This window comes from Jaculus jaculus, chromosome 6 (assembly GCF_020740685.1).
Source record: "Jaculus jaculus isolate mJacJac1 chromosome 6, mJacJac1.mat.Y.cur, whole genome shotgun sequence".
Taxonomy (NCBI): domain Eukaryota; kingdom Metazoa; phylum Chordata; class Mammalia; order Rodentia; family Dipodidae; genus Jaculus; species Jaculus jaculus.
Window position 1 is genome coordinate 112115750 of NC_059107.1, and position 27619 is coordinate 112143368.

The window sequence follows — 27619 nt, forward strand, 5'->3', positions numbered from 1 at the left end:
ATAGATTGTTCAAGAAGAGGCAGAGAGGAATGTCAGAATCAAAGACCCAGTAGCTTAAAAGAGGGTGATAGAATTAACAAAGGAAAAGAAGACAGAACTGGTTTGGTAACAACAGTAACAAGTTCAGTTTGCACACAAGATGAATTCAAGTTGCCAGGGGACTGTATCCCAGTAAAGATGTCAGGAAATAGGACAAGGGGCTCAAATTTTGATATTCTGTGTAGCACTAATAGTTTAATATAAATGTAATAATTGTTCTCCCCCCTGGTGAGATGATACATGTATTTTCAATTAAAATACACTACACATTATCTAATACTCTAATTTTTTTTCTAATACTCTAAACAAAAAAAAAAAAAACAACCTGGAAGAAAAACAAAACAAAGAGCCAGGAGTGGTGGCACACGCCTGTAGTTCCAGCATTTGGGAGGCAGAGGTAGTAGGATCACCACGAGTTTGAGGCCACCCTGAGACAACATAGTGAATTTAAGGTCAGCCTGGACTACCTCGAACCCCTCCCCAAAAGGGGGGGATTAGATGCATGTATCTGCTGTTCCTTTGCAGAGACAAGAGCCCTTGCTGGGTGCACTTGCATGCTCGCTCTCCCTCTCTCTCTCAATCCTTGCAAATATTTTTTTTTCTTAAAAAAAAGTTTGTTAGGGAGGTGGGTCGACAGCTAGAAGTATTTACTTGTAAAGTCTCCCAGCCCAGGTTTAGTTTTCCAGTTACCCACTTAAAACTGGCTGGGTGCCGGGTGTGGTGATACAAGCCTTTAATCCCAGGACTCGGGAAGCACAGGTAGAAGGATTGCCTTGAGTTCGAGGCCACCCTGAGACTACATAGTGAATTTCAGATCAGCCTGAGCTAGAGAGGGACCCTACCTGGGGCGGGGGTGGGGGGGGTGGGGTGGGGGAGGGAGTGGGGGAGTGAAATTAGTTACTTTCCATTTACCTTCCAAAGTTTGTAAAAAATTATTTCAAGAATAAGTTGTCTTGGTCCCAGTTAAAACATGAACTGAGAGAAAGCTAGTCTTCAATAACCTTCTACTTTCCCCTAAATGTTGCTTTCCGAATGGATTTGCTCATCAAAATGTCTTCAAAACAGAGCTGTGATCAAGTTTATTATAATAAGGGTAGTGGTATTTCATTATTTCTTCAGTTATGGTAAGTCCAGACAATTTCATAAGACTTTTCGAACAAGCAATGTTTGGACACAGTGTTTTTTGGTGTCCAGTCATGCAGTTCGATGAAGCATTTATTTTATTTCTATAGTGTTCATTTAGGTCCAGCGTCCAAGCTTGCTTGGGCATCGTGGATTTGTGAACTGCAGGGTAATTTGGACACAGGGTTTGGACATTACTGGATGAAAGAAACTGTTCAAAAGAAAGGCCATTTCAAGACCGAGTGCCCTCTGGCCGAGCTCCTGCCCACAAGCTGTGTGGAAACTGCAGGCTGAGTGACTTCTCCAGCTACTTTCCCCAGCACAAAGGACGACCTGAACGGCACAGTTTGGGGGTGCCTGGGCGACAGAATCACAGACACCTCTAAGGTTTCTAAGCCCTGCGCTGCCCGTTACCCATTGCTGGAGTGGAAGAGTGCGCCGCGATTCTGCCCCACAGCCGCCCGGCCTGCGGAGGCGACGCAGAAGGAGCGGCAGAGACTACAGAGAAACACCCGGGGTGCACAGCCGCCTCGGGGCCGCGTGGGCCGAGCGTGCGCCCGGGGCTGGGAGGTGGGGGGAGGGACGGGCTGGAGGCCCGCGCCAGGCCCACCGCCCGGAGCCCAGCGCGATGGCCCCGCCCCCGGGCCAGGCCACGCCCCGGGCCACGCCCCTTTCCGGGCTGCGCTCCCGCGCGCCCCGCCCGCGGGCGGAAGCGAGAGCGAGGCTGAACGCCTGACGTCAAGGCGACACGGCCAAACCTCGCCCAGAGTCAGGCGTGGAAACCAGCCGGAGCGGCGGCGGTGGCGGCGGCGGAGCGGCAGCGGCTGGAGCGCCGTGGCGCCGGGAGCAGTGACCCGAAGGGTGCGCGGGACGACGCTGGCTGCGGGGACCCGGTGACAGCGTGAGAGGTTCGCGGAGCGTGTTGTGTGCTTGTCCGCGGAGGCGGGGGGGGGGGGAGGAAGGACGGCGGCGACCGCGCGGGGCGGGGACCGGACGCCGGCTGAGGGGAGCGGGGTGGGGTGCGGCGCGGGCCGGTCAGGGGCCCCGCGGCGACGGCGGCCGGGCGCGGCGCGGCGCGCGGCAGGTGGCTTCGGGAGCGGACGGAGGAGGCCTGGCGCCCTCCCTCCCCCCACGCCGGGCTAGCTCGGGACCGGCTCCGCGGACCCGCCGCCGCCACCGCGGGGGAGCTGCGCGCTTTGCGGAAGGGGTCAAATGTCTGGAATATGGCGGAGGAAGTGAGAGCCCGAGGACCCCCCCGCCCGCCCGCGGCCACCGCCGTCTTCCCCGCCCCGGAGCCCCGCGCCCGCCGCTCCCTCCCTAGGGTGGGTGGAAGTTCCAGCGGAAACCAGAAAGTTGTCCTCGGCGAAGACCCGGCTTTCTCCCCTCGGCCGCCCAGCCCCGTGCCGGGCCCGGGAGCGTCGGCGGGCGAGAGCACTCCGTGGCGCCCTCGGGCTCGGGGCTGACGGCGGGCTGGGAAAAGTTTGCCCGCCTCGCTCGCATCCATCGGGGCTGGCTTGCTCCATTTGTTGCGGGAAGTGGCCGGAGGAAGGCGGCCGAGCCAGCCCCACCTAGTCTGGCAGCAGCCACCGTGCGGAGAAAAAATTGTTAAAGGGGCCTTTCCCTTCGTCAGCAAGAGGAAATAAATCTGCTTCTCTTGCCGGGAGAAAATCCAGGAAGTTTGTCCTCTCTTTTTCGCCATCTCGATATTGTCTCATTCTAAAACTGACTTATCAAGCCCCGTGGGTCTTTTATATGTGAAGTCACCCCCCCCCCCCGTTTTTCTTTTCGCTCTTTTTTTTTTTTTTTAAGATGCCTTTTGGAGAAAAGATCTTCCTTGTGAGTTTGAGCAGATGGTTTGCTTCCCCTTCGCTTGTCCCCCCCTCCCACACTTTTCTAATAGTGAAGAAAACATTTTTGGTCCTGTAATTCCTGTTGGTAGGAATACAAGTACTTCTCTGTTACTGAAATAGGAAACCATATTTTTACGGAGAAGTAAGTTGACATTAAAATGGAGATTGTAACTTTAATATTTTAAAATTAATAGTCTTGGATATTTATTTTATTGGTTTTAAATTGATACATAGTGTATATCTAACATATAAACACTATGAATAGAATGATTCTAACTTGTAAGTTCATTTTTCAGCTCTTTTTGCAATTAGAATGCTGTTTAGACTTAAAAAAGAAGCAACTTAAAGACATTCATTTAGTTTAAAGTCCTTACTACTCTTAAAAGCTGACTCTTTGAAATAGTATTTATTAAGTCATAATGGAGTCATGGGACTTTTTAAGGCCGGAAGAGACTATTTAGAACATCGGTCCCACCCTTGTCATTTTATGGAGGAGGAAACTGAAGCCTCGAATAGATCAGATAATCAGTTACTGGGTCTGCTGACTTACGGTACAGCAGTCTAATTGACAATCTGGAAGAGATATGACATTTTAATAGTGAACTACATCTTACAGAAATTGTTAGTCCCATTATACCACCTTAGTTGAATAATATGGAATGACCAATAGGATAGCTCCTTCCCGGGGTTCTGATGGTGGAGGTTGAGGATTTGAGTCCATCCATACTTAACATGTCTGCATTACATTGTGTTCACTTGCACACTCTTGTTGACATTCACAGTAAATTGCTCAGTAAACTTATCTGTGGAAACCCCAAAGTATGTTGTTGAAACACATACAGCAATTTAGGGTTTTATTTTATTTTTTTATTTGCAAGCAGAGAGAGAGAGAAGACAGACAGAATGGGCGCACCAGGCCTCCAGCTGCTGCAAACACACGCCAGATGCATGCACACTTTGTGCATATGGCTTTACGTGGATACTGGGGAATCAAATTCAGGTCATTAGGCTTTGCAGGCAAGTCCCTTAAACACTGAGCCATCTTTCCAGCCCTTCAGTTTGGTTTTGATGTGGCCAAGTCTGAAAATAACAGCTGAATTGAGGCAGTGCTAAACTGGCTTCATTTTAGTATGTGGTCGGGAGCATAGAGATGATTGCTGTCTTTCCTCTTCCTCCCAAACTCCACTGAAGTTATCTCTTTCTGTATCTATTTCTGTCACTTCCTATCTTCTGTTACCATGATGTGTGTATGTTTAGCAGTTCCACTAAGTTGTCAACTGCAAAGACAAAATATGTTCATTCTTTAGAGTGCTTCAAGTCACTGCCATGGTACTTTGTACATAGGCACTCTAAAGTCAACTTAAATGTAAACGCCATGGGGGGATGGGATGCATTGCACTGCCTCCTCAGTTGCTAACCTTTTGCCTGGGCACATGGTAATGTTTGGAATTTAATGGTAGTAAGCATTCAAAGAGGATAGTTGAAAAAAAAAGTATAATCTTTCAAAGAATTACCTCCACAGTTCCTTTGATAGCTTCATTACTTAGAAAACTGATTTTCGTTTTTTTGTCAATCATAGTGGAATTCCAGTATTTTTCTCTTAGCCTAGAAAGGCAAAGTGAGCCTTCCATAGCAAAGAGACTGTAAGGAGATGCAATAAAGAATCAACACACATACATAGAAAGAATTGGGGTCATTATGGTGTTTGGTGCCTGTAATCCCGGCTTTTGAGAGGTTGAGGCACAAGGATTGCCATGAACTACAGAATGACATCTTGTCTCTCAGCAAAGTTGATCCATGTATGAGGAGTTTTTCATGTATATCTATATAACTCAAAATTGAGGACTGGAGAGATGGCTTAGCGGTTAAGGCATTTGCCTGCAAAGCCAAAGGACCCAGGTTCCATTCCCCAGGTCCCAGATAGGCCAGATGCGCAAGGTGGCACATACATCTGGAGTTGGTTTGCAGTTGGTATATGCCCTGGTGCACCCATTTTCTCCCTCTTTTCTCTCAAATAAATAATAAATAAATTTTTAAATAATAGGAAGGTTTGAGAGATTGATATAATTGTGTTTGTTTATTTGTGAAAGAGGGATGGAGGTAGAAAGAGAGTGGACACTCCAGGGCCGCTAGCTACTGCAAACCAACCCCAGTCACATGCACCACCTTGTGCATCTGGCTTGTATGGGTACTCGGGAATGGAACCTGGGTCCTTAGGCTTCCCAGACGAGCACCTTAACCACCAAGGCACCTCTCCAGCCCTAATTGTAAATACTTTAAATGTCAAGTTTTAAGATTTCGATGAAAAGCTTAAGTTTAACTTTCTTTGTTTTTTATTTGGGTGCTTGATAAATACTTGAGAGTGAAAATCTAAAATTGGATCTGATAATTAGAGATGTTGGTTTATTTCACCTGCCTGCCCCCTCATAGTATAGTTTACAGCCACAATGTAGTTATGAAGGAGCACTTACTGGTTTGCATGTTATCTCATGAAGATAGACTAAAGAGAGTGGATGTTGTTTGTAGTTGTGTAGATTTTTACTGGGACAGGGATGGTTTAGTGTTTATGAGCTAACTATTCAAAGGCTACCTCTTTTTTAAAAAATTTTTGAGAGAGAGAGAATGGGTGCGCAAGGGCCTGTAGCCCTTGCAAACAAACTCCAGATGCATGTTCTACCTTGTGCTTCTGGCTTTATGTGGGTACTGGGGACTTGGAACCTGGGCCTTAGGCTTGCAGGCAAGCTCCTTCACTGAGCCCTCTCTCCAGCCCTGGTTCTTTAACAGCAGTGGTGTCACAATGCTTCTCACTGGGCATGTGGCTCAATAGTAAAGTACTTGCTTGTCTTGCCCAAGTCATTGGGTTCACTCTCCTTCAGACTTTCTAAGGCTTTTAAAAGTGATTACATCAGTTAGGTTTGGGGTGTTTCCTGTTTTCCTACTTTTATCTTTGAGGACACTAATCTGTCAGACTAAGCTAAAGCTTACACTGATAACTTTTTCAAGTTGAACATTTTAGAACAAATTAAGCCTGTCTTTTTGTGTGGGTGTGAAGTACTGTACCATTTTGTGCTGAAAGCTAATTGTTTCAGTGTTCATAGATATTTTGCATTGGTGTTAGAAGGGTCTGATTATTCGTTAAGGACTTGAGTCCTAATTAGTTCTTTGGAAATTTCATGAATGTAATGGAAGCACAGCTAAAAGAATAGAATGAATTTGTCCATTTGTTGTAGAATTGACTTCCTATATAATGTACTTTGTTTGAATCCACTTGAACACTAGAGTTTAAGACCAATCCATTTAGCGCCCGTTCTATTTTTTAAAGAGTTACTCAGGAACTTTAGTGCTGTTTTAAAATACTGTCTTTTAAAATTAACCATCTCTCTTCCCCAAATAGAAGAATGTCACTTCTCCCTCCTCATACCACTGCTCTATTAGGGTTTAAATTAAGGATATGTAGGAATTGATTAATTTCCCAAAGACTCTTATTATAAAAGAGGAAAAGTGGAAGTGTAGGGGGGAAGGTACCAGGTTTTCAAATAACATTTAAATCATTTAAAGTAAAAATATTTATATGCAACACAAATTGGAGAATTGCCACCTCATTTTTATTATAGACTGGGTAGTATTCTGGGATATCACTGGGCTTAAAATTGATTAAAAACATACTGACTTACAGATTTAAAATAACCACTCTCTAACCATAGAGTAATTGTGTAGTATTCTGAATTTAAGTTTTTATATTACACTGTATTACTTCAGTAATTTTACATTACTAAAAGCCTTGCTCCTGTAGTTAACTACTGTTTCATTCTTGTACTCTTGTTCTAAGCTTGTACCTCAGGACACCTTTTAAATCTAAACTGGCTTGAGATCTCCTGAGATAACGTCCTAGGTGATCTCTCCAATGGCTGGGGACTGAATGGTTTTAACTGTTCTGCTGATAGTGATCAAAGATGCTGAAGAGGAGCTGTCTGTTGAAAGAGCACAGTGAGGGCTAGAGAGATGGCTCCGTGGTTAAAGACATGTGCTTGAAAGAGGATTTCAGTAGATTTCTCAAGTTTATTTCAGTAATATTTATAAATAATTACAAAATATTTTTTGAACTGGGCTTGTTGGCACATGCTTGTAATCCTAGCACTGGGGAGAGGGTTGGCAAGAGGGTCAGGAATTCAAGGCTGGCCTGGGCTACATGGGACTCTGTCTCAAAAATTTATTTTCTGAACCCCTCTTGCCTCCCTGGGCAAGAGCTTCACTTTGCTTCCTTCTCTTATGTTCTAGACTTAAGTCCCTTTCTCTTCATTCTCCTAAAGCTTAAAATCTTTCTGAAATTTAAAAAAAAAAAAATCTTCAGGTGATTTGTTTTCAAAATATGCACAGAATTGATTGTTTCATTAGTGGATTACCTCTGCTTCCTGTGGTTTTCTTCTTTGCCTTATGGGAAGGGGGAAAAAGATAAAAGAGACAATTTTTTTTTAGTATATTTTATTTAGTTAGTTAGTTGAGAGAGAGGGAGAGAGAATGGGCATACCAAGGCCTCTAAACACTGCAAACAAATTCCAGATGCATGTGCCACCTTGTACACCTGTCTTACATGGGTCTTGGAGAATCAAACTGAGATCCTTTGGCTTTGCAGGCAAAAGCCTTAACGGCTAAGCCATCTCTCCAGCCCAATAAGACAATGTTTTATTTCTTTAAAGGCAATTTCAGGTGAAACCTGGAGAGGAAGTAGAAAATATTAGGTAAAATTAAGTTCTAATTATCTGTATCTTCGAAAACTTACCCTTCTCACATTAGAATATATTTTGACGGATAATATTATTTATTTTTTCCTGTCTTTTTTCATATGATGCTGTTTTTTAAAAACTATTTTTATTGTCAACTTCCATAATTGTAAACAATATCCCATGGTAATTTCTTCCCTCCCCTCTCAGTCAGTCTCTCTTTTATTTTGATGTCATCATCTTTTCCTTCTGTTATGATGGTCTTGTGTAGGTAGTGTCAGACACTATGAGGTCATGGATACCCAGGCCATTTTGTGTCTAGAGGAGAACGCTGTAAGGAGTCCTACCCTTCCTTTGGCTCTTACATTCTTTCCGCCACCTTTTCCACAATGGACTCTGAGCCTTGAAAAGTGTGATAGAGATATTTAATATTACTACTTATAATGTAGAGATCAAACCCAGTTCCTTGCACTGTTAAAGTGTTCTATTACTGAGCTACATCTTCAGCCCATCAGTGTTACTTTACCGTAAATTAGAGGTCTTTCTAAGCTTTCAGTTAATGGAACTAAAGGTGTCAATAAAACAGACTACGTAAATATTTTCATTTGATAGTTTTAAGCCTCAAGTGACATGTATGTTGGTACAGCTCTGACTACCTTGTTTTCAGTACTGGGATGCTAGCAAATTACTCTTTTTAAAAAACACTTATTTATTTGAGAGAAAAAGAGAATGGGTGCACCAGGACCTCCAGCCACTGCAAATTAACTTCAGATGCACATGCCATCTAATGTATCTGGCTTTATGTAGGTACTGGGGAATGGAACCTGGGTTCTTAGACTTTGCAGGCAAGTGCCTTAACTGCTGAGCCATCTCTCCAGCCCTGGAATACTAGTAAATTATTCTAATGTATCGGTAGCTTTCATTTTTATGAATTTTTGTTCCGGGGTTTTTGGTGTTTGGTTTTTTTTTTTGTTTTGTTTTGTTTTTTTCCTATGGGGTCCATAGGGAGAGAAAGAGAGAATGGGTGTGCCAGGGCCTCCAACTACTGCAAATGAACTTCAGGCGCATGGGTCCTGGGGGTCCTTTGGCTTTGCAAGCAAGTGCCTTACCACTAAGCCATCTCTCCAGCCCCTAGTGCTTTTTATTTTTGTTTGTTTGTTGTGTTTTGTTTTTCTTCCTTTGGGTCTCACTCTGATCCAGACTGGCCTGGAATTCACAGCAATCCTCCTGCCTCTCTCTACCTCCTGAGTGCTGAGATTAAAGGCATGTGCCACCATGCCTGGATATTTCTATGATTTTTAAGCTAATTCTCAGTAACAGTAACAAAATTTAGGAGTCTCTCCACATCTTGAAGTCTACTGTACAGATAAAAAGGGGTAGAGACTAGGCATGTAGCCAGTTACAGAACACTGACACAGGGCCCTGGATTGGCTGTCCAATACTACACAAGCTGGATATGGTGGCAGTGCATACCTGTTATCCTAGCATTGGGAAAAGAAAAAGAAAAACAGATATATGTGTGTCTGTTATGTCTTTTTGCTGTTCTTAAAATTATTTAGTTGTGATATTATATAGACATTGTATTAAGACTGGCTACTTTTCAAATGTTTGGCCTTTAATTTTTTGTAGTTGTTGTTAAAGTAGGTTAGGGTTACAGAAAGATAAAGAACCAAAAAGAAGAAAAAAATTCTAGGACTGGAGAGATGACTTAGTGGTTAAGGTACTTGCCTGCCAAGCCAAAGGACCCAGGTTCTATTCACCAGGACCCACATAAGTCAGATGCACAAGGTGGCGCAAGTGTCTGAAGTTCATTTGCTGTGGCTAGAGACCCTGTTATGCCCACTCACTCTCTATCAGCCTCTTTCTCCAATCTAAAGAGTGCAAGGTGTGGTAGTACACACTTTTAATCTTGGCACTTACAAACAAATAAACAAAAATACTAATGCAGTATTATTCTCTGAAGTTTTATTCCTCTGTAGCATTGCTTAAGATCCTCACAAAGTTATGAATAAACACAAAGAGTAAAATTGTGAATTTGAGCAGATACTTGTTTGTTAAAGGGTCTTACTATGTAACCCAGGCTGGCCTCAAACGTGTTGCCCTCTGCCTCAGCTTCAAAATGCTGGGATTATGACGTATACCTCGCCTGGCACGGTGGTGCACGTCAACCATTGTGTTTCAGTATGTAGTCGAAATGTTTTAAGCATACTTCCTACTTTGTCACAATGCATTTTAAAAGATGTGCACAAGAGTGGAGATTTAATTGAAAAATTGGTCAGCCACTTCCTCAAAGGCATTTGCTGGAGCTTGCTTGCTCTCTTAAATTATGAGTGCAGGGCAGTGAAGAATACACTTTGGTGCACTAATCTGGTTCTGTAAGTTTTAACCACCACAGTTTTTGCTCCATAGGCACAAATGTCAATACAGTGCAAAGGGCAAAAAATACGTTGCTATTACTACCAAAAAGCCTTGCCTCTGCAAATGCCTGAAATATCTATGGAATTTCAGAATTCCTTGGATCTTATTTTCAAAATTAGAGCTAGACAAATCCATATTTAAAGCTGATCAAATGTTGACGCATTTATATAATAATAAAATTTTCAAGGTAGCATCTCACTCTAGCCCAGGCTGATCTGGAATTCACTATGTAGTCTCAGGCTGGCCTTGAACTCAGGGCTTCTACCTCTGCCTTTCAAGTGCTGGAAATAAAGACATGCACCACCATGCCCGGCGAGGTATACATCTTAATCCCAGCATTTTGGAAGCTGAGGTAGAAGAAGGGCAACACGGTTGAGGCCAGCCTGGGCTATATGGTAAGACCCTTTAACAAACAAGCCTTGTTGCTTTAAGGAGAATAGTGACAGTATATCTATGGATATTTGTAAAATTTTAGGTTTTTAGCAAAGATGAGAATTTTGGAAAACTTCTATCTTCACTGTGCTCCTGACAGATTTCTAATATTTGGAGGGAATAATTTCTGATGAAGTTAATGATCGTTTTTAAAATAATGTTTAATGAAGTGGATCATTACTTGATCTATATAACTATGAACCTGTATTTTCCAAATGACTTAGTGCATGATAATACAAAATCAAAGTGCCAGGGGCTGTTCTTTGAATCCCTTGTTAATGTGTCATTGTTGAGTGCTTAGGTTTAATTTCTTGGCAGTGTGAGCAGTCCATTCCACATTTGGTCACATAGATTTGGGTAATTACTTATTTTTTTTTGTTTTTTGTTTTTCGAGGTAAGGGCTTGCCCTAGCCCAGCCTGGCCTCAAACTTAGTGATCTTCCTACCTGTGCTTTCTTAGTGCTGTGATTAAAGGCATGCACTGCCAGGATGGGCTCTAGTCCTGTCTTTGATCTGAGAATTTGGTGGGTTTACCTTAATACCCAGAAATACTGTTTTTTGGGGTTTTTTTTTGTTTTTTTTTTTGTTTTTGCCTTTTGCAAGAATGTGGTTTCTTCTTGTGTTTACTTAAAAACAATTGTAGTGATCCTTTTTAAACATTTTTATAAACTAAATGTCACAAGTAAAGCTTCAAAGGATTTTTAGCCTGAGCTATGTCTGTATCAATGAATCCATTTCAGATTACAGCAGCACTAAGAATGCTATTGTAGTTCCACTGTGTTCAAGTTTGTGGAAGATTTGGTGCCAGTTATTTTCCCTAGAAATAAAGTGAGTGTATTTTGTGGGTGGAAGAAGTACTGAGTTTAAACCCTTTTTAAAAGACAGGAACACCAGAGGAAGAGAAAAGTAGTAGGAGTTAAAGAATAGATTTGGTGTGCTAATTTGGAGTAGCCATAGGGATTAAGCATGATAGAACTTTTGCCTATAGTGAGGAAGGAATATTAAAGGGAAGCTCTAGTACTAAATAACTATTCAGCTGTTCTAACCATTGTGAATTAAGAGATGCATTGAGATCATGTTTTATGTTCCAGACATCCAAATTAGTCACAAGTTATCAGTAGCTATTTATGCAGTTTTAGTTATGAGCTGAAAAAATTGAGGGAAATTTCTTTTCAGCTATTTAAAAAAGATTTTTGCTATTTATTTATTGGAGAGGGAGAGAGAATGGGCAAAGTAGGTCCTCTAGCCACTGCAGTAGAACTCCAGATGCATGCGCCACCTTGAGCATCTGGCTTAATGTGGTTACTGGGGAATTGAACCTGGGTTCTTAGGTTTCGCAAGTAAGCACCTCAGTTGCTAAGCCATCTCTCAGCCCAGCCCTGGCTTTTTGTTGTTGTTACTATTTTGCTGTGTTATCTTTGCTGGCCAGGTCCTTACTGTGTATGCAGCCTTCATTTTGTGCCAGTCCTGCCTCAGCTTCTTGAGTGCTAGGATTGTAGGCATGTGCAACTGCCCTTGGCTTCTGCTTAGAAGAAAGTGATAATGTTAGCTAGGCGAGATGGTGCATGCCTTTAATCCCAGCACTCTGAAGGCAGAGGTAGAAGGATAGCCTTGAGTTCGAGGTCACCCTGAGGCTACATAGTGCATTCCAGGTCAGCCTGGGCTATAGTGAGACCCTACCTGGAAAAACCACACATAAAAAAGTGATGATGTTGATGATAGGTCGTGAAGAGGCAGAATCGCAGGAGAGAGAAGATAGTGATTTAAGTTCTTGCCAAGCGTAGTGGTGCATGCCTGTATGTAATACCAGCACTCAGGAAACAGAAGTAGGATTGCTGTGAGTTTGAGGCCACACTGAGACTGCATAGTGAATTCCAGGTCAGTCTGAGCTAACGCAAAAACCCTACCTTGAAAAAACAAAAAGAAAGAGGTTTTTGTTCTAATGAATGGGGCTATCACGACCACTCTTTGCAGTTCTGGTTCAACAAAAATGATAAACTCCTGAAAATCACTTAAGGTGCTTAATTAATACTTGCTCTCTCCCCCCCCCCCCCCAGGGTAGAGTCTCTCTCTAGCCCAGGCTGGACTTGAACTCTGGGTGATCCTTCAACCTCTGCTGGGATTAAAGGTGTGCACCACTACACCTGCCTGGCAAGTGATAGATATTTTCGGCCAGAGGAGTCTAAGTCTAGGATAAATTTTTATTATCTACCAGCTAGAGACAGTGGCCTTAAAGTTATTAAAATTTTGTGTTTGTCACATGCCTGCCGTGGCACAGGAGTAGATGTCAGAGGACAGCTTTCTTAAGTGACATTCCTTACTTACTCTTCCACCTCTTTTGAGGCGGGTCTTCTTTCATTCTGAGTTTGCTGCAAATAGTCCTGTCTCCCCTTCACATTGGTGTGCTGGGATTACAGAAGCCTGTCACACCTCCAGGCTTTTTACTTGAGATCTGGGTATTGAACTCCTATATTCAGTCAGGCTTGCCTTTGACATTTTGTTACTAAAAAGCCTTTGGAATTCAGAGTAATTTTTCTATTTTTGGCCCCCAACAGACCCAGGTGTACTTTAAACCTTCACATATATTTATTTCACTATACTAGCTGATTCTTTGGGGCATAAGGGTAAATGTGAGAAATTATATTGAGACAGAGTCTCACTGTGTAACCTATCCAGCCCAAGCTAACCTACAACTTTCCATCCTTCTCCTTCTGTCTACTAAGTGCTGGGGTTACAGGGATAGTAGCAGGGGGGGGGGGGGCTGTTACTGCTTTGCTTTTTTCATTTGTTTGGTTTTGATTTGAAGCAGGGTCTCACTCAAAAAGCCCAATCTGGTTTGGAACTCTGTATGTAGCATAAGGTGTCCTCAAATTTGTTAGTCTTCTTGCTTCAGCCTCCAGAACACTGGAATTATTGGCAAGAGCCACCACACTTTCATCCTGTAGTCTTAAATATTTGTGGTTTAGTGGTTGATGATAACATTGTCTTAGTTGTCTTTTAGTTCATTTGTCCCTTCTTTCTCCTTCTGTGTCCCCCCCCCCAACCTTTTCTCTCTGCCCCTCTGGCCATGAAACTTTGGCCAGGGAATTTTTTTTTTTTTATGTAGAAAGGATCCTTATGATGAAATGGCTGTCCTTACTGAGTCCCATCATAAGCTACTTCTTACACTGACTTTCAAAACTGTTATGTCTGTGCCCAGTGATAACTTCTTTTTAAGAAATATTTTATTCATTTATTTATCTGAGAGGGTGTGGAGAGATGGGTGCACCAGGGCCTCCGGCCACTGCAAATGAACCCTAGATATGTATATGCGCCACCTTGTGCATCTGGCTTATGTGGGTACTGGGAATCAAACCTGGGTCGTTTGGCTTTGCAGGCTAGTGCCTTAACCACTAAGCTGTCTCTCTAGCCCCCTTCCCCCCTTTTTAAGCAGGGTTTCACTCTATCCCAGGCTAACCTGGAATTTACTCTGCAGCCCATGCTGTCCTCAAATTTACCTTGATCCTCCGACCTCAACCTTGGAAGTGCTGGGATTGGGGTATGAGCTACCACACCAGCTATCTCTTCAATTTTTGTTTAGGGTACCTATCAAGGATTGGTTCATCTGGCTACATATTCTGGAGAGCTAATTGTTAGTTTTGTCATGATTAAATTTAAGTAATTATGCACACAAAGTTGTTAACAAAGACAAAATTAAGTCACTAAGACATATAAATAGTTTAAAATACCCCCCAAAAAATACCCAAATGAATAATTCAGAAGTGTGTATATAGTCAGAAAAAGTGACAGCTCTAAGCTTTGTTAGAAAAGACAGGAAAAATGTGCACAATATTAAAAGGTATACACATCTTAGATTAACAATGAGGCCATGGTAAGTGCAGTACAGAGAAGTTCAAGAAAATTTCTGCTCTAGTAGATGTTTGGATTCAAGGACTGTAGACTTTTACCTATAACCTTGTATTTTAGAACTCATGATTTTTTTTTTAAACGAGTCCCTCTTTTTTAAAAAAATTATTTTTATTATTTGAGAGCAACAGACAGAGAGAGAAAGAGGGAGATAGAGAGAATGGGTACACCAGGGCCTCCAGCCACTGCAAACGAACTCCAGATGCGTGTGCTCCCTTGTGCATCTGGCTAACGTGGGTCCTGGGGAATCGGGCTTCGAACTGGGGTTCTTAGACTTCACAGGCAAAGCGCTTAACCACTAAGCCATCTCTCCAACCCAGAACTCATGATTTTTGTGGTGAGATTATTTTGATTTTCATAAGAGTGATAACAAGCCGGGCGTGGTGGCGTACGCCTTTAATTCCAGCACTTGGGAGGCAGAGGTAGGAGGATTGCCATGAGTTCAAGGCCACCCTGAGATGACAGAGTTAATTCCAGGTCAGCCTGGACCAGAGTGAAACCCCACCTCGAAAAACCAAAAAAAAAAAAAAAGAGTGATAACAAACAACCTACTAATGTGAAACATGAATTCATTCTAGATGGGATAAATAAAATGTATGAAGAGACTCAGTGTCCAGGTGAGGTTGAAGAAATTTATACCAGGTCAGGTGTTGTCAAATCAAATATAAGAATCAACTCTCTAGTATGTTAAAAATTAAGAATTTTGACCAGGTGTGGTAATGAAGGCAGTGTCTCACTGTAGCCATGGTTGACTTTGAACTCTGTGCAGTCCAGGCTGGCTTCCAACTCAAGGTGATCGACCTCAGCCTCCTGAGTGCTGGGATTAAAGTGTGCCACCAGCCCAGCTAGACCTTAGGATCTTAAAATGTTACTTTGAAGCAATTTACGTAGAAACAGTCTGCCAAGAAACTATTTTAAATTGACACAGGATACAATGTACTGCTAATACGACTTTTTAGGGCTAGAAAAGACCCTTCTAATACTATTGTTATGAAGTCCATTTAAGTCTTTAGAAAAAAATGAAATCTGTGTGTATTGGTTCTTGGTGTTTTTTAAAATGTTTAATTGAAAACTGGGCTGAGGAGATAACTTAGTGGTTAAAGGCACTTGCTTTTGTAAAGCCTGCAGACCCAGGTTTGAGTCCCTAGTACATGGGTAAAGCCAGATGCACAAAGTAGCACATGAATGTGGAGTACATTTGCAAGAAGCCCTGGTATGTGCCCCAATACTCATTGCTCACTCCCTCTTCCCTCTCCCCTTACCCTGCCTTTCCCATCTGTCTGCTCGCAAATAAATAAAGTTGAAAACTTCAAACAGATTTTAGTAAGTCTTTGAACACATAAAATACCATTGTTTCCTAGCAGATAGTTTCTAAGAATTGTATAATGTATTTAATTATACAGTAAGAAAGCAGTAGAAGGTTAGGCTAGGAATGGATACACTGAGACTACCATACACTCTATCTAAAAATCCATGATGGAAAAGTGACAAGAAGTAAATGGCTGAAGGAGCTACTTTGAAACTCAGAATTGTTTTCAGGAAGTGTTACCCACTTTTCCTGTTTTCCCCCCATCTGCTCTTATTCTAGCAGCCTAATTAACACTCAAGCTTTTCATTATCTTTATCCATTTGGTGGATATACAATTGCAGCTACCTTGACATTATTGGGCAAACATAGACCAGAAGCAGCTTATGGGAGGAAAGGGTTATTTCAGGCTTGCATTACCAGGACATGCATGCATGTCTCAAAGCCTTCCCCCCCTTGAATATATTTATTTGAAAAGGGGAGAATATGAGCATACCAGGGCCTCTTGCCACTGCAAACAGATTCAAGATGCATGTGCCACTTTGTGCATCTGGCTTTTACATCTGAGTCAGCAGGCTTTGTTAACAAATGCTTTTATCTGCTGAGCCATGTTTTCACCTCCCCCTACCTTTTTTTTTAAGTAACTGGGCATACATTGTGTGAAAGCCAAAGGTGGAGGTAAGTATGATTTCCAATGAAGTATAGCGTACTTTTCTAAGGAGGCTTTATTTTACTTGATATTAAACATCTTTGAATAATCTGAAGTATATAAAAGAAGGGACTATTAAATTAAACAAAAACTTCATATAGCATTTGCTATACAAGCCATTGTGAGCAGTAGGCACCTCACATGAGTTGTTGATTAGATGGAAGTATTAACATACCAGGGGGGAAAAATGGAAATTACTTGTGTTTCCATTTCCCCCACCCCATAGTTTTTTAAAAATACATTTTTTTATTGACAACTTCTTAAAACAACCCATGATATTCCCCTCCCCTCCGCTACTTTCCCCTTCATAACTCTGCTCTCCATTAGTTGATATCATCTTTTTCTCTTATTATGAGGGTCTTGTGTGGGTATTGCTAGGCACTGCAAGGTCTTGGATATCAAGGCCAGATTCTGTCCCAACAGTTGTATGTAAGGAGTAGTCCCCATCCTTTGCCTCTTCCGCAATGGACTCTGAGCCTTGTTTTGCGCCCCCCCCCCCCCCCCGTACTTTTGTCAGGTTTACTGGGATTTATCTCCTAGGAATATCTTTTTTTTTTTTTTTTTTTTTTGAGATAGGGTCTCACTCTAGCTCAGACTGACCTGAAATTCACTATGTTGTCTCAGGGTGGCCTCAAATTCATGGTGATCCTCCTACCTGCCTCCCCAGTGCTTGGATTAAAGGCATGTGCCACCAAGCCCGACTTCTGTTAGGAATATCTTATCTTGAAGTTTGTTTTGGAATATGTAGTATAATTGTGCAAGTTGTAAATCTACATTCTAAAAGCAAACATTCGCATGGCTCATGTTTTTGAAGACAGTCATATTAAGCATATCATTTAATCTTTGTTACGAAGTAATGGTAAATGAAATATTTTATAGCCATTTGTTCCTGTTCTCGTGGAAGGCATGAGTATTTCTGAATTCAACTTAATGTTGAACAGTAAAAATTTCTGTTTCACTAAATGTGCTGGTCCTTGTTGGAGGTAGTGTTTATCCATTCATGGAAATCTTGGTTTGAATTCTAATAAATATTAGTACTTGATTGCCTCATTTCTGACTTATATCTGTGCCCCACTGGTTCCCAAAATGAGATTTAGTGCTTAAATATATATGTGTGCATATTTTCACTAGTGGGGATGTCATTGTGTTTGATAGACAGTTATCTGATTTTGCTACTTGTTTGACAAACATTGAGTACCTTTGATAGCAGGATTAAATTCTGCACAGAGAACTGGGTTGCCTTCTTTCCCCACAGCAAAAGTCATTCCCTTGGAGATTACCCACCCCCATGACTTAGGAGAGTTTAAAGCATGAGTACTTACTTATATTACTGAAGAATCTTCTGTATGGAGATCTTGGGAAACAAACAATGTCCACTGCTGTTAATGACTTCTCTCTCCCACAGGGCTGCATGCAGCATAGCATTTTCCAGCTTTTTGTCAGCTGGTCCATCCGGAGGAGGTTTTCAACTCAGTTCTACCTTGATTTCTGGTTGACTTGCATCCCAACCATGTGGAGTCTTCAGCAATAGAATCTTACCATCTAGAAAGTTACAACTCTTTCTCATTGCCCTAAATCACAGTGGACATTGCTAATTAAGAACTGCTCTCCCTTTGAGTCTCTTTAAGTCTAGACTATTCTCAAAGGTATACTTAATGCTCTCAGTACATATAGATAGCCATTAATATTTTGAGATTTTTAGTTATCCATTTGCTGTATTAATGGGCACATGTACTTTTTCTTTTCTTTTTTTATTTATTTATTCATTTTACTTATCTGAGAAAGAGAAAATGGTCACACCAGGGCTTCCAGCCACTGCAAATGAACTCTAGATGCCTGCACCACCTTGAGCCTCTGGCTTATGTGGGTCCTGGGGAATCAAACCGAAGTCCTTTGGCTTTGTAGGCAAGTGCCTTAATCACTAAGCCATCTCTCCATCCCCTAATGGGCACATTTTCTAACCTAAAGAGCATGTGTCTGGAGAACTTTCTGTAAAGGAAAGGATAATGCTATATAGGCTTTGTTGACATCCAGTTTTTATCATAGCCATTCAATTCTACTTTGCCATGTTAGCCCATATATACACACATCAAATGAGCATGACTATGTTCCAAGTAAAACTACTTAAAAAAGAAACAAATTGCAAAGACTAGATAGTCATCCAGTAGTAGAGTAGTAACTAGGATGCAACAGGCCCTGGATTTGATCTCTGGTACCACAGGAAAAAAATATAGTAGCAAATGGGGTTTGGCTTTAGTTCTGCTTGAGGTCAGTGCTACTGTTATTGTTTTGTTTTTCACTTTTTTTATTGACAGTTTTTATACCTGTATATAATGTATGTATATGGTGTATTTTGAGCACAACCCCCTCATTACCTTCTTTTTCCCTTTCTTCATTCCCCTTTCACTGAAACTCTTCTTTCCAGCTAGTAGTTCCTCTCCTATTTGGATGTCTTGGTTTTTGGTTTTGTTCTCCATCATCCATGACAAATGTTTATGGGCATGGTGGCGCACGTCTAGCCTTTAGTCACAGCACTCAGGAGGCAGAGGTAGGTGGTTCCCTGAGACTACCTAGTGAATTCCAGGTCAGCCTGGGCTAGAGCGAGGAGACCCTAGCTGGGTGGGCGGAGAATGTTGGTGGGCCCTTTGTTATGCAGGTCTTGTGCAGGTGGTAGCAATAGCTCTGAGGTTGTAATGGCCTCCTATGCACTTGTGTCTGGAAGACAGTGTTTGAAAGCACTCCTAAGTTACTTTTGTTGTTGTTCCTACATTCTTTCCACTCCCTCTCCCACAATATTTTCTGAGCCTTAGAGGGCACCAGCACTGGTTTTGTTTCATGTAACAAAGCTATATTCTGGGCATTGCGTTAAGTATTAGCTCTGTAGCAGTGAATGTTGCTCATGGGTCCTAGGTTACAGGATATTTGAGCCCTAACTCACTTTGCTTGTTTTTAATTGATTTGCAAGTAGAGTGAGACCACCAGAGAGAGAATGGGTGCACTAGGGCCTCTAGCCAATGCAAACAAATGCATGCGTCACTTTGTGCATCTGGCTTTGCATGGGTACTGGGAAATGAATCTGAGACCTTCGGCTTTATAGGCAAGCACCTTAACTGGTAAGCCATCCCTCCAGCCCTCACTTTGTTTTAATACTGTTATAGTTAACCTACACATTGTCGGAACAAAACACCAGACCAAAAGAGCTAATAAAAGGAAAGGGCTTATTTTGGTTTACAGCCTTGTGAGGAAGCTCCATGATGGCAGGGGAAAACAGCACAAGCACAGACTGGACATCACTTCTGCTGCAGCAGGTGGAAAATAGCAACAAGGGAGTGAGCAGAGCTCTCGCAATATTATAGCTGGTTATAAAACATTCCTAAGCTTGCCCCCAGTAACACGCCCTCCAACAAAGCTCCATTTCCCAAACTGCCACCACTTGGGAGCCAAGCATTGAAAACATGAGTTTATAAAGACATCTGGTTCAAACCACCACAGATGCATTTGGGCAAATCCAAGGTAATTTTCTAAAGAATTTTTTCAAAAAGCCACATTTTTGCCTGCCTCTATATGTGTGTGTGTGAGAGAGAGAGAGAAAAGGAGGGAGGGGGAGAGAGGGGTCTTGGGCAAGTACCCCAGGTGTCATGTTCTGTAGTCGTGATATAACTAAATAAAACCTTAGTGGCCTTTAGAACATGTATCAGTTGCTGTGGTTTCAAAGTTAACTTCCTGTCATGAAAATAGCCTAATGTGTGTGCATTTGGTATCTGCAGTGCACATTGTAGGCACTTCTTGCCCAGATAGGACTGGTAAATAAAATTGAAATTGCCAGTTTTCCTAACTGTCCCTTGGATCATTTTCTTAGTATCTTCTGTCAACTTAATTTTGGTTTTTACCCTCTTAAATAGGTTTTTGTTGCAAGCCTGTTTTAAACTGCATATTAATCTTAATTTAATAAAAATGCTTATCATCCCTAGTTAGGTTATTCAGTTGCCTACTACTGCTACTAATTAGTACTATTATTGGAATTCCTTTTGTTAATTTTTTAAAAATACTTGATTTTTAATTATTAGAGAAAAAGAATGGGCATACCAGGGCCTCCAGCCACTGAAAACTAACTCCAGATGCATGCACCACCTTGTGCATCTGGCTTACATGGGTTCTGGGGAGTTGAATCTAGGTTCTTGGGCTTCCCGGGCAAGCATTTTAACTGCTAAACCATCTCTTCAGCCCTCCTTTTGTTAATTTAAAAGTACCTGTAGTTTTATAAACTAACATGTTTAGTATATTTGCCTACTAAATGAGTCCAAGCCCTTAGGGTAGTCCCAGAGATTTCTTGTCTTGACTGTAGAATCTTGCAGGTTTCCTTTACTGTTTATTTGCTGTGATCCAGACTGCTTTCTGCTCCAGTTCAGGTTACCACATTTTATTTCCTTTTACATCTTGGTGTCATTTTTCTTGATGCCACTATCTCCATAAATCTGTTCCTAGTGTCTGCTTGAACTCTTACCATGATCATATTTTGTACGTACCATGATATTTTTCTTTTTTGACAAACTCTGTTGTTGTAGCCATCTCCTTTGCATTTTGATGTATTAGTGCACTTTCCAAGGAAGTATACTAGGTAAGAGGTGGTTATTTTGTCAGTTTGGGTTGAACACTAGGGCACTTGGCTTTCATTTAAGTTTCTGATGGATAGACATTTGTTAATGTTCAAATGAAGTGCATTCATTTTGTTTCCTTTTAAAGACATGTTTGTATATGACATGTTTTAGTGGCTTTACTAAAAGTGTTGCTACTAAAAATTTTTATTTAGGAATTATACAATCTAGGCTGAGGTGATAACTCAGTAAAATATTTGCTTCACAAGCATGAGAATGTAAGTGCAGTCCCCAGCACTCTGCTTATTTTGGTTTTTCAAGGTAGAGTTTCACTCTAGCTCAGACTGACCTGGAATTCACTACATAGTCTCACAGTGGCCTCGAACTCATGGCAATCCTGCTACCTCTGCCTCCCAAGTTCTAGGTATAAAGGCATGTGCCACCACACCCAGCTTCCCAGAACTCTTAAAACGTAATAGGTTTGGTAGCATAGACCTTTGTGCAGAGACAGAAGGATCCCTGGGACTTGCTGACCAGTTAGCCTAATTGGTGAGATCAATGCCAAGAAGTGACACTGTCTCAAGGGAGATGGGTGGCATTCCTGAGTATGACATCTGAGTTTGTCCTTGGGCCTCCAAATTTATACACCATGCACCCAGACTCACACTTACGTGCAGAAAAGAAAGAAAATTGCAATCTATTCAATGATGTTTTATTTAAATATACTCAGTAGTACAAACCTGTCTGAAAATGTCTCCTTTTTCCTTGCAGTGATTAAGCTTTGGTCATTGTATTATAGATTGTTTGTCTAAAGAAGTATCTCATTCCTTCGTTAGAATTGGCTTTTGTATGTGTTCATGTTATATAAAGGACAGAATGCCACTTTCTCTCTTTAATAGACATGTATAACTTAAAACTCTTGCCACTTTTATCATAGGCCACATTAGGACATAAAGTATGACCCCTGGTGGGATTGTTGGAAGCAGAATTAACAGGTACTTGACTCAGGTTGTGGGGGTTTGTGCCAGTGATCCCAGCTGTGGTAGGTGATCCAGAACATCAACAGTTTGGCTACATGAGACTATCTCAGACAAAGTCTGATAGCTTCCTCTGCTCATTGAAATTCAAGCATGGGGGGGGGGGATTCAAACCTGGATCCCTAGGCTTCACAGGCAAGCACCTTAACTGCTAAGCCATCTCTCCAGCCCCTGAATTTTTATTAATTTTTATTTATTGGTCACTGGGGAGTTCATCTCAGCCAAGTAATCTTAACTTCTGAGAGAAAAAGAGGCAGATAGAGTAAGTGGGCACACCAAGGCTTCTAACCACTTCAAACAAACTCCAGATGTATGCACAACCTTGTGCATCTGGCTTATGTGGGTACTGGTGAATCAAACCTGAGTTTGTAGGCAAGCACCTTAACTGTTAAGCCATCTCTCCAACCCTCAACCAAGGTATCTTTTAAGAAACTGGTTGTTTGTTGGGTTGCTGATAAATTGTTACGCTGTAGTTACTATACTCTCGGAAGTTTGCAAGTCATATTTTATTACTGGATATTTCAGTGCAAGAATTGGTGGGGGCTGGGGAGCTGGAGAGATGACTTAGTGATTAAGGCATTTGCCTGCAAAGTCAAAGGACCAAGGTTTGATTCCCTAGGACCCATATAAGCAGATGCACAAGGAGACACAAGTGTCTGGAATTCATTTGTGGTGGCTGGAGGTCCTGGTGCGCCCATTCTCTCTCTCCCTTTCTTTCTCACATAGATAAGTAAAAATAAAATATTTTTTAAAAAAGAATTGACACTCTTGACTATGCTTTATTTTCTAGTAATAAGCCATGAAAATGCCAAGAGAATTTTTTTTCCTACTTAAAGTGTTAAGGAGCTTATCTACAAAGCCAAATTAATTATCAGGGTTTGATTCTCCAGTACCCGTGTTAAAGCCAGGTGCATGCACAAAGTAGTGCATGCATCTGGAGTTCATTTGCAGCAGCTGGAGTCCCTATTAAGCTTATTCTGTCTGTGTGCCTTCTCTGACTGACTGTGTGTCTCTTTCTCTCTGCTTGTGAATGAATGAAAAATAAATAAATAAATAAATAAATAAATAAATAAATAAAATGGTCAGAATAGATAAAATAACTCAACCATTTCACCTTGATTTGTGCTCTATTTTTTGAGTCAGATTCTCACTCTGTAACTCATGCTGGCCTTGGACTCACCCAGTCCTCCTGCCTCTCAGCCTCCTGAGTGCTGGGCATCTTAAAAGCTTTTTGTTTTTCTAGGTAGAGTCTCACTCTAGCTCAGGCTGACCTCTGGGATTCACTATGTAGTCTCAGGGTGTCCTTGAACTCAGAGGGATCCTCCTACCTCTACCTCCCCAGTGCTGGGATTAAAGGCATGCACGCCCACACCTGGCTAAGAGTTTTTTTGTTTTGTTATTTTTTGGAGGCAGAGTCTTAGTATATGTCCCAGACTGGCCTCTAACTCATGAAGATGCTCTTGCTTCAGCTTCCCAAGGGTTGGGACTGTAAGTGTGAGCCACTGTACCTGGCTAAGCAAGTTTTATTTGGAGGATTAATTTGGTCATTTTCCCCCCCCCCCACTGGAACATAACTTTTAAATCTGCTGAGTTCTGGATTCCATTTTTATGTCAGACAGGTTAATGCTAGGTCCTTCTGATAATTGAATAATTTAAATTTTCTAGAAGTGAAAAGGAACATGGTAATCATCTTTAAGATACTACTTTGGGGGCTAGAGAGAAGGCTTAGTGGTTAAGGCGTCTGCCTGCAAAACCAAAGGATCTCAGGACCCACATAAGCCAGATGCACAAGGTGGTGCATGCATCTGGAGCTCATTTGCAGTGGCTGGAGGCCCTGGTGTGCCCTTTCTTTCCCTCCCTTTCTCTATCCCTCCCTCCCTCCCTCCTCCTGTCTGTTGCTCTCAAATAAACAAAAATCAACAAAAAATTTAATAAATAAAACAAAAAGTCTCTAAAATTACCTGTTAGGCTGTTACTTGGTTTCATCTTAAAATACAGGATTGCTTTATGTTATTTTTTAAGCATTCAGGTAAAATGCTGGGCATGGTTATACATTCCTTTAATCCCAGGGCTGAGGAGACAGAGACAGACAGATACTGAGGGCTCACTGGCAGAGACCCTGTCTCAAAAACTAAGGTAGAAAGTGACTGAGGAGGACACTGAACATCAACATTTGGCCTCCACACACAGCTAAGCACCTGCATGTAAGATGTACACACACATGCATACACACTACATACATGCATACACACATGCCAACACTCCAAATATGATACTTGATGGCAAGCACTTTACCCACTGTGCTGTCTTTCCAGTTCCTCATTAATGTTTTTATGGTATTGTCTGGTGACTTGTGGTTTCTTAGTCTGTAGTTTTCTGGTTTTACGTGTTTTTTTTTTTTTGTTTTGTTTTTTTTTTTTGCATGTTTGAAATGTAGGCTTTTCCTCTGAGGCCCCATTTTACTTTATACTTCTTCCCAATCTTAATCCTTATATGTATAAAGATTATGTATATAATCTCTTACATAACAAAGCTCTTAATGGGGATGATAGTTGAAGAAAATAAGTTGACCCTGTGTCCTAATGTAATAAGAGTAGAGGATTTATTAAATGAAATGTCTTGGAGAATACTGAGCTGCTGTGCCAGAAAGAAGAAAGTACACAACTTTGTAGCTTTGCTTTCCGTGGTTGAGTATGCAGTAATATTAATGGATTTCCCACTTGTGGGCAGCATATGCATGAGCAGACTGTTATATTCAGGTCTTCAGAAACTTGTATTATGCAGGGACTGTAGAGATGGCTGAGAGGTAAAAAGTGCTTGCTTGCAAAGCTTGCAGGCCCAAGTTTGATTCATTCCCCATTACCCACATAAAGCCTGACATGCAAAGTGACACATTGGTCTGGAGTTTGTTTGCAGCAGCTAAAAGTCCTGGCATGCTCATTCATATTCATTCTGTCAAACATGTACACACAAAGTGTTTTTGGTTTTTCAAGGTAGGGTCTTTCTGTAGCCCAGGATGACCTGGAATTTACTATGTAGTTTCAAGATGGCCTTAAACTCATAGTAATCCTCCTACCTCTGCCACTTGAGTGCTAGGATTAAAGGGGTGTACCACCATGCCCAGATACAAATATGTTGTTGTTTTTATTATTTTCTCAACAAACTTCATATGCATGTGCCACTTTGTGCATCTGGCTCTACATGGGTACTGGGGAATTGAACTTGGATTATTAAGCTTTAATGTCATGGTGTATATACATTCACACACACACCCTCTTTACTCACTCACTTAGGAGGGGGAGTGGGATTCTTTGAGACAGACCGACCTCATCTTCAGCTTTCTACTGAGGCTAAGATTACAGGCATGCACTGTGCAGATGTGTATAACTTGCCAATAAAAAAAACTTTTCACATTTTTTATATTGTACAGGTTTTATTTTTTATAAGAAAGTAAATTATTTGTACAATAGTATAGATGAACCTGACTCATTCTAATAACAAATACTCATGAATAAAGGAGGGGGGAAAGAAAAGGTCCCAACTATCTCATTGAGAAATATAGGTCTCAGGGGCTGGAGTGTTTGCTTAACAGTATTGGCTTGCTGTGAAGCCTAAAGACCCAGGTTCAATTTCCCAGTATGCACGTAAGCCAGATGCACAAGGTGTAGAGCATGCACCTGGAGTTTGATTGCAGTGGCTAGAGGCCTTGATGTACATAGTCTCTCTCCCCTGCCTCTCCCCCCCCCCAAAAAAAAATACTAAAACAAAAAAAGAAATAGGGGCTGGAGAGATGGCATAGCAATTAAGGCATTTGCCTGTGAAGCCTAAGGACCCAGGTTTGATTCACTAGTACCCATATGAGTCAGATACACAAAGTGGCTTATGCATCTGGAGTTGTTTGTAGTGGCTAGAGGCCCTTGCATGCCCATTCTCTCCCTCCCTCCCTCCCTCACCCCCTCCCTCCCTCCCCCCCTACCCCCCCTCTCAAATAAATAAAATATTTTTAAAAGAAAAAAAATATATAGGTCTGGGCTGGAGATTGCTCAGTGATTAAGGCGCTATCCTGCAAAGCCTAAGGACCCAGGTTTGATTCCGCAGAGCCCATGTAAGGCCAGATACACAAGAAGTATTTTTTATAAACAGAAATATAGGAGCTGAAGAGATGGCTCGGCAGTTAAGACACTTGCCTGCAAAGCCTAATAACCTAGGTTTGATTGCCTAGTACCCATGTAAAGCCAAATGCACAAAGTGACACGTGCATCTAGAGTTCATTTACAACAGCTGGAGATGCTGTAGTGCCCATTGATTCTCATTCATATTCCCCCTTCTCTCTTCCCTTGCAAATAAATAAAATTTAAATATATGTGTATATAGTACTAGCAAAGGGTGGGAGCCCATTCCTCACCACTTAGCTTGAGATGGTAGGATCATGAGTTCAAGGCCAGTCTGGCCAACATAGCAGTCTCTTTTGTCACCAGTCTACCACTAAGAAAGATTTCTGAAATAGAGTATTTTCTGAGTAGGTTCTTGTTTTCTAAAGGTCAGCTTTTAAGATATTCTGTATTATTTACAGCTCCTGATCTCCTATCCTGCTGCTTTTAACTACTTTCCATATATTAAGAGGTACATAATTAATGGGCTGGAGAGATGGCGTAGCGGTTAAGCGCTTGCCTGTGAAGCCTAAGGACCCTGGTTCGAGGCTCGGTTCCCCAGGTCCCACATTAGCCAGATGCACAAGGGGGCGCACGCGTCTGGAGTTCGTTTGCAGAGGCTGGAAGCCCTGGCGCGCCCATTCTCTCTCTCTCCCTCTATCTGTCTTTCTCTCTCTGTTTGTCGCTCTCAAATAAATAAATAAAAATTAAAAAAAAAAGAGGTACATAATTAAGTTGGCATAGCTGTGTTACGGTGTTTCAGAATATAGGTATTGTGGTGGTTAGATTCAGGTGTCCTCCATAAACTTAGGTGTTCTGAATGCTAGACCCCCCAGCTGATAGCAACTTGGGAATTAAAGCCTCCTAGAGGCAGTGTATTGTTGGGGGCGATTTACAGGTATTACAGCCATCTTCCCCTTGCTAGTGTTTGGCATGAAGTCCTGTTACAGTTGTCCATCTGATGTTGGCCAGGAGATGATGTCCAGGTTTTCCCCTGCCATCATAGAGCTTCCCCTCAAGTCTGTAAGCCAAAGTAAACCTTTCTTTACCACAAGCTATTCTTGGTCAGGTGTTGTCTGCCACCATTGTGAACCTGACTGCAACAAGTATCTTAAATTCCCAAAGGTCCTAAATTCTGGACCAAATGAAATGATTATAATTGATCAGTGATTACGATCTATAATTAATCAATGATTACTATCATCAAAGGTTCATAGTTGACCCCAGGTGGTTTCAACATTCATCTTTGCCTGCGTTGGTTCAGATTTTGTTGCTCACCAGCCTTTAGTGGGCCATGTGAGTTGATTGGATTTTAAGGGGTCTGTGCTCTAGCC

General features: G+C 41.8%; 1 protein-coding gene across 1 annotated transcript in view; it reads left to right on the forward strand.

Annotated features, from left to right (window-relative positions):
- The first annotated feature begins 1945 nt into the window (after positions 1-1945).
- The window catches only part of Rap1b (RAP1B, member of RAS oncogene family), a 43519-nt gene continuing 17845 nt past the window's right edge, over positions 1946-27619 (forward strand). The window contains exon 1 of the mRNA XM_045153193.1: positions 1946-2069. The gene's annotated coding sequence lies outside the window, so the exon portion shown is untranslated. The remainder of the gene's footprint in view (positions 2070-27619) is intronic.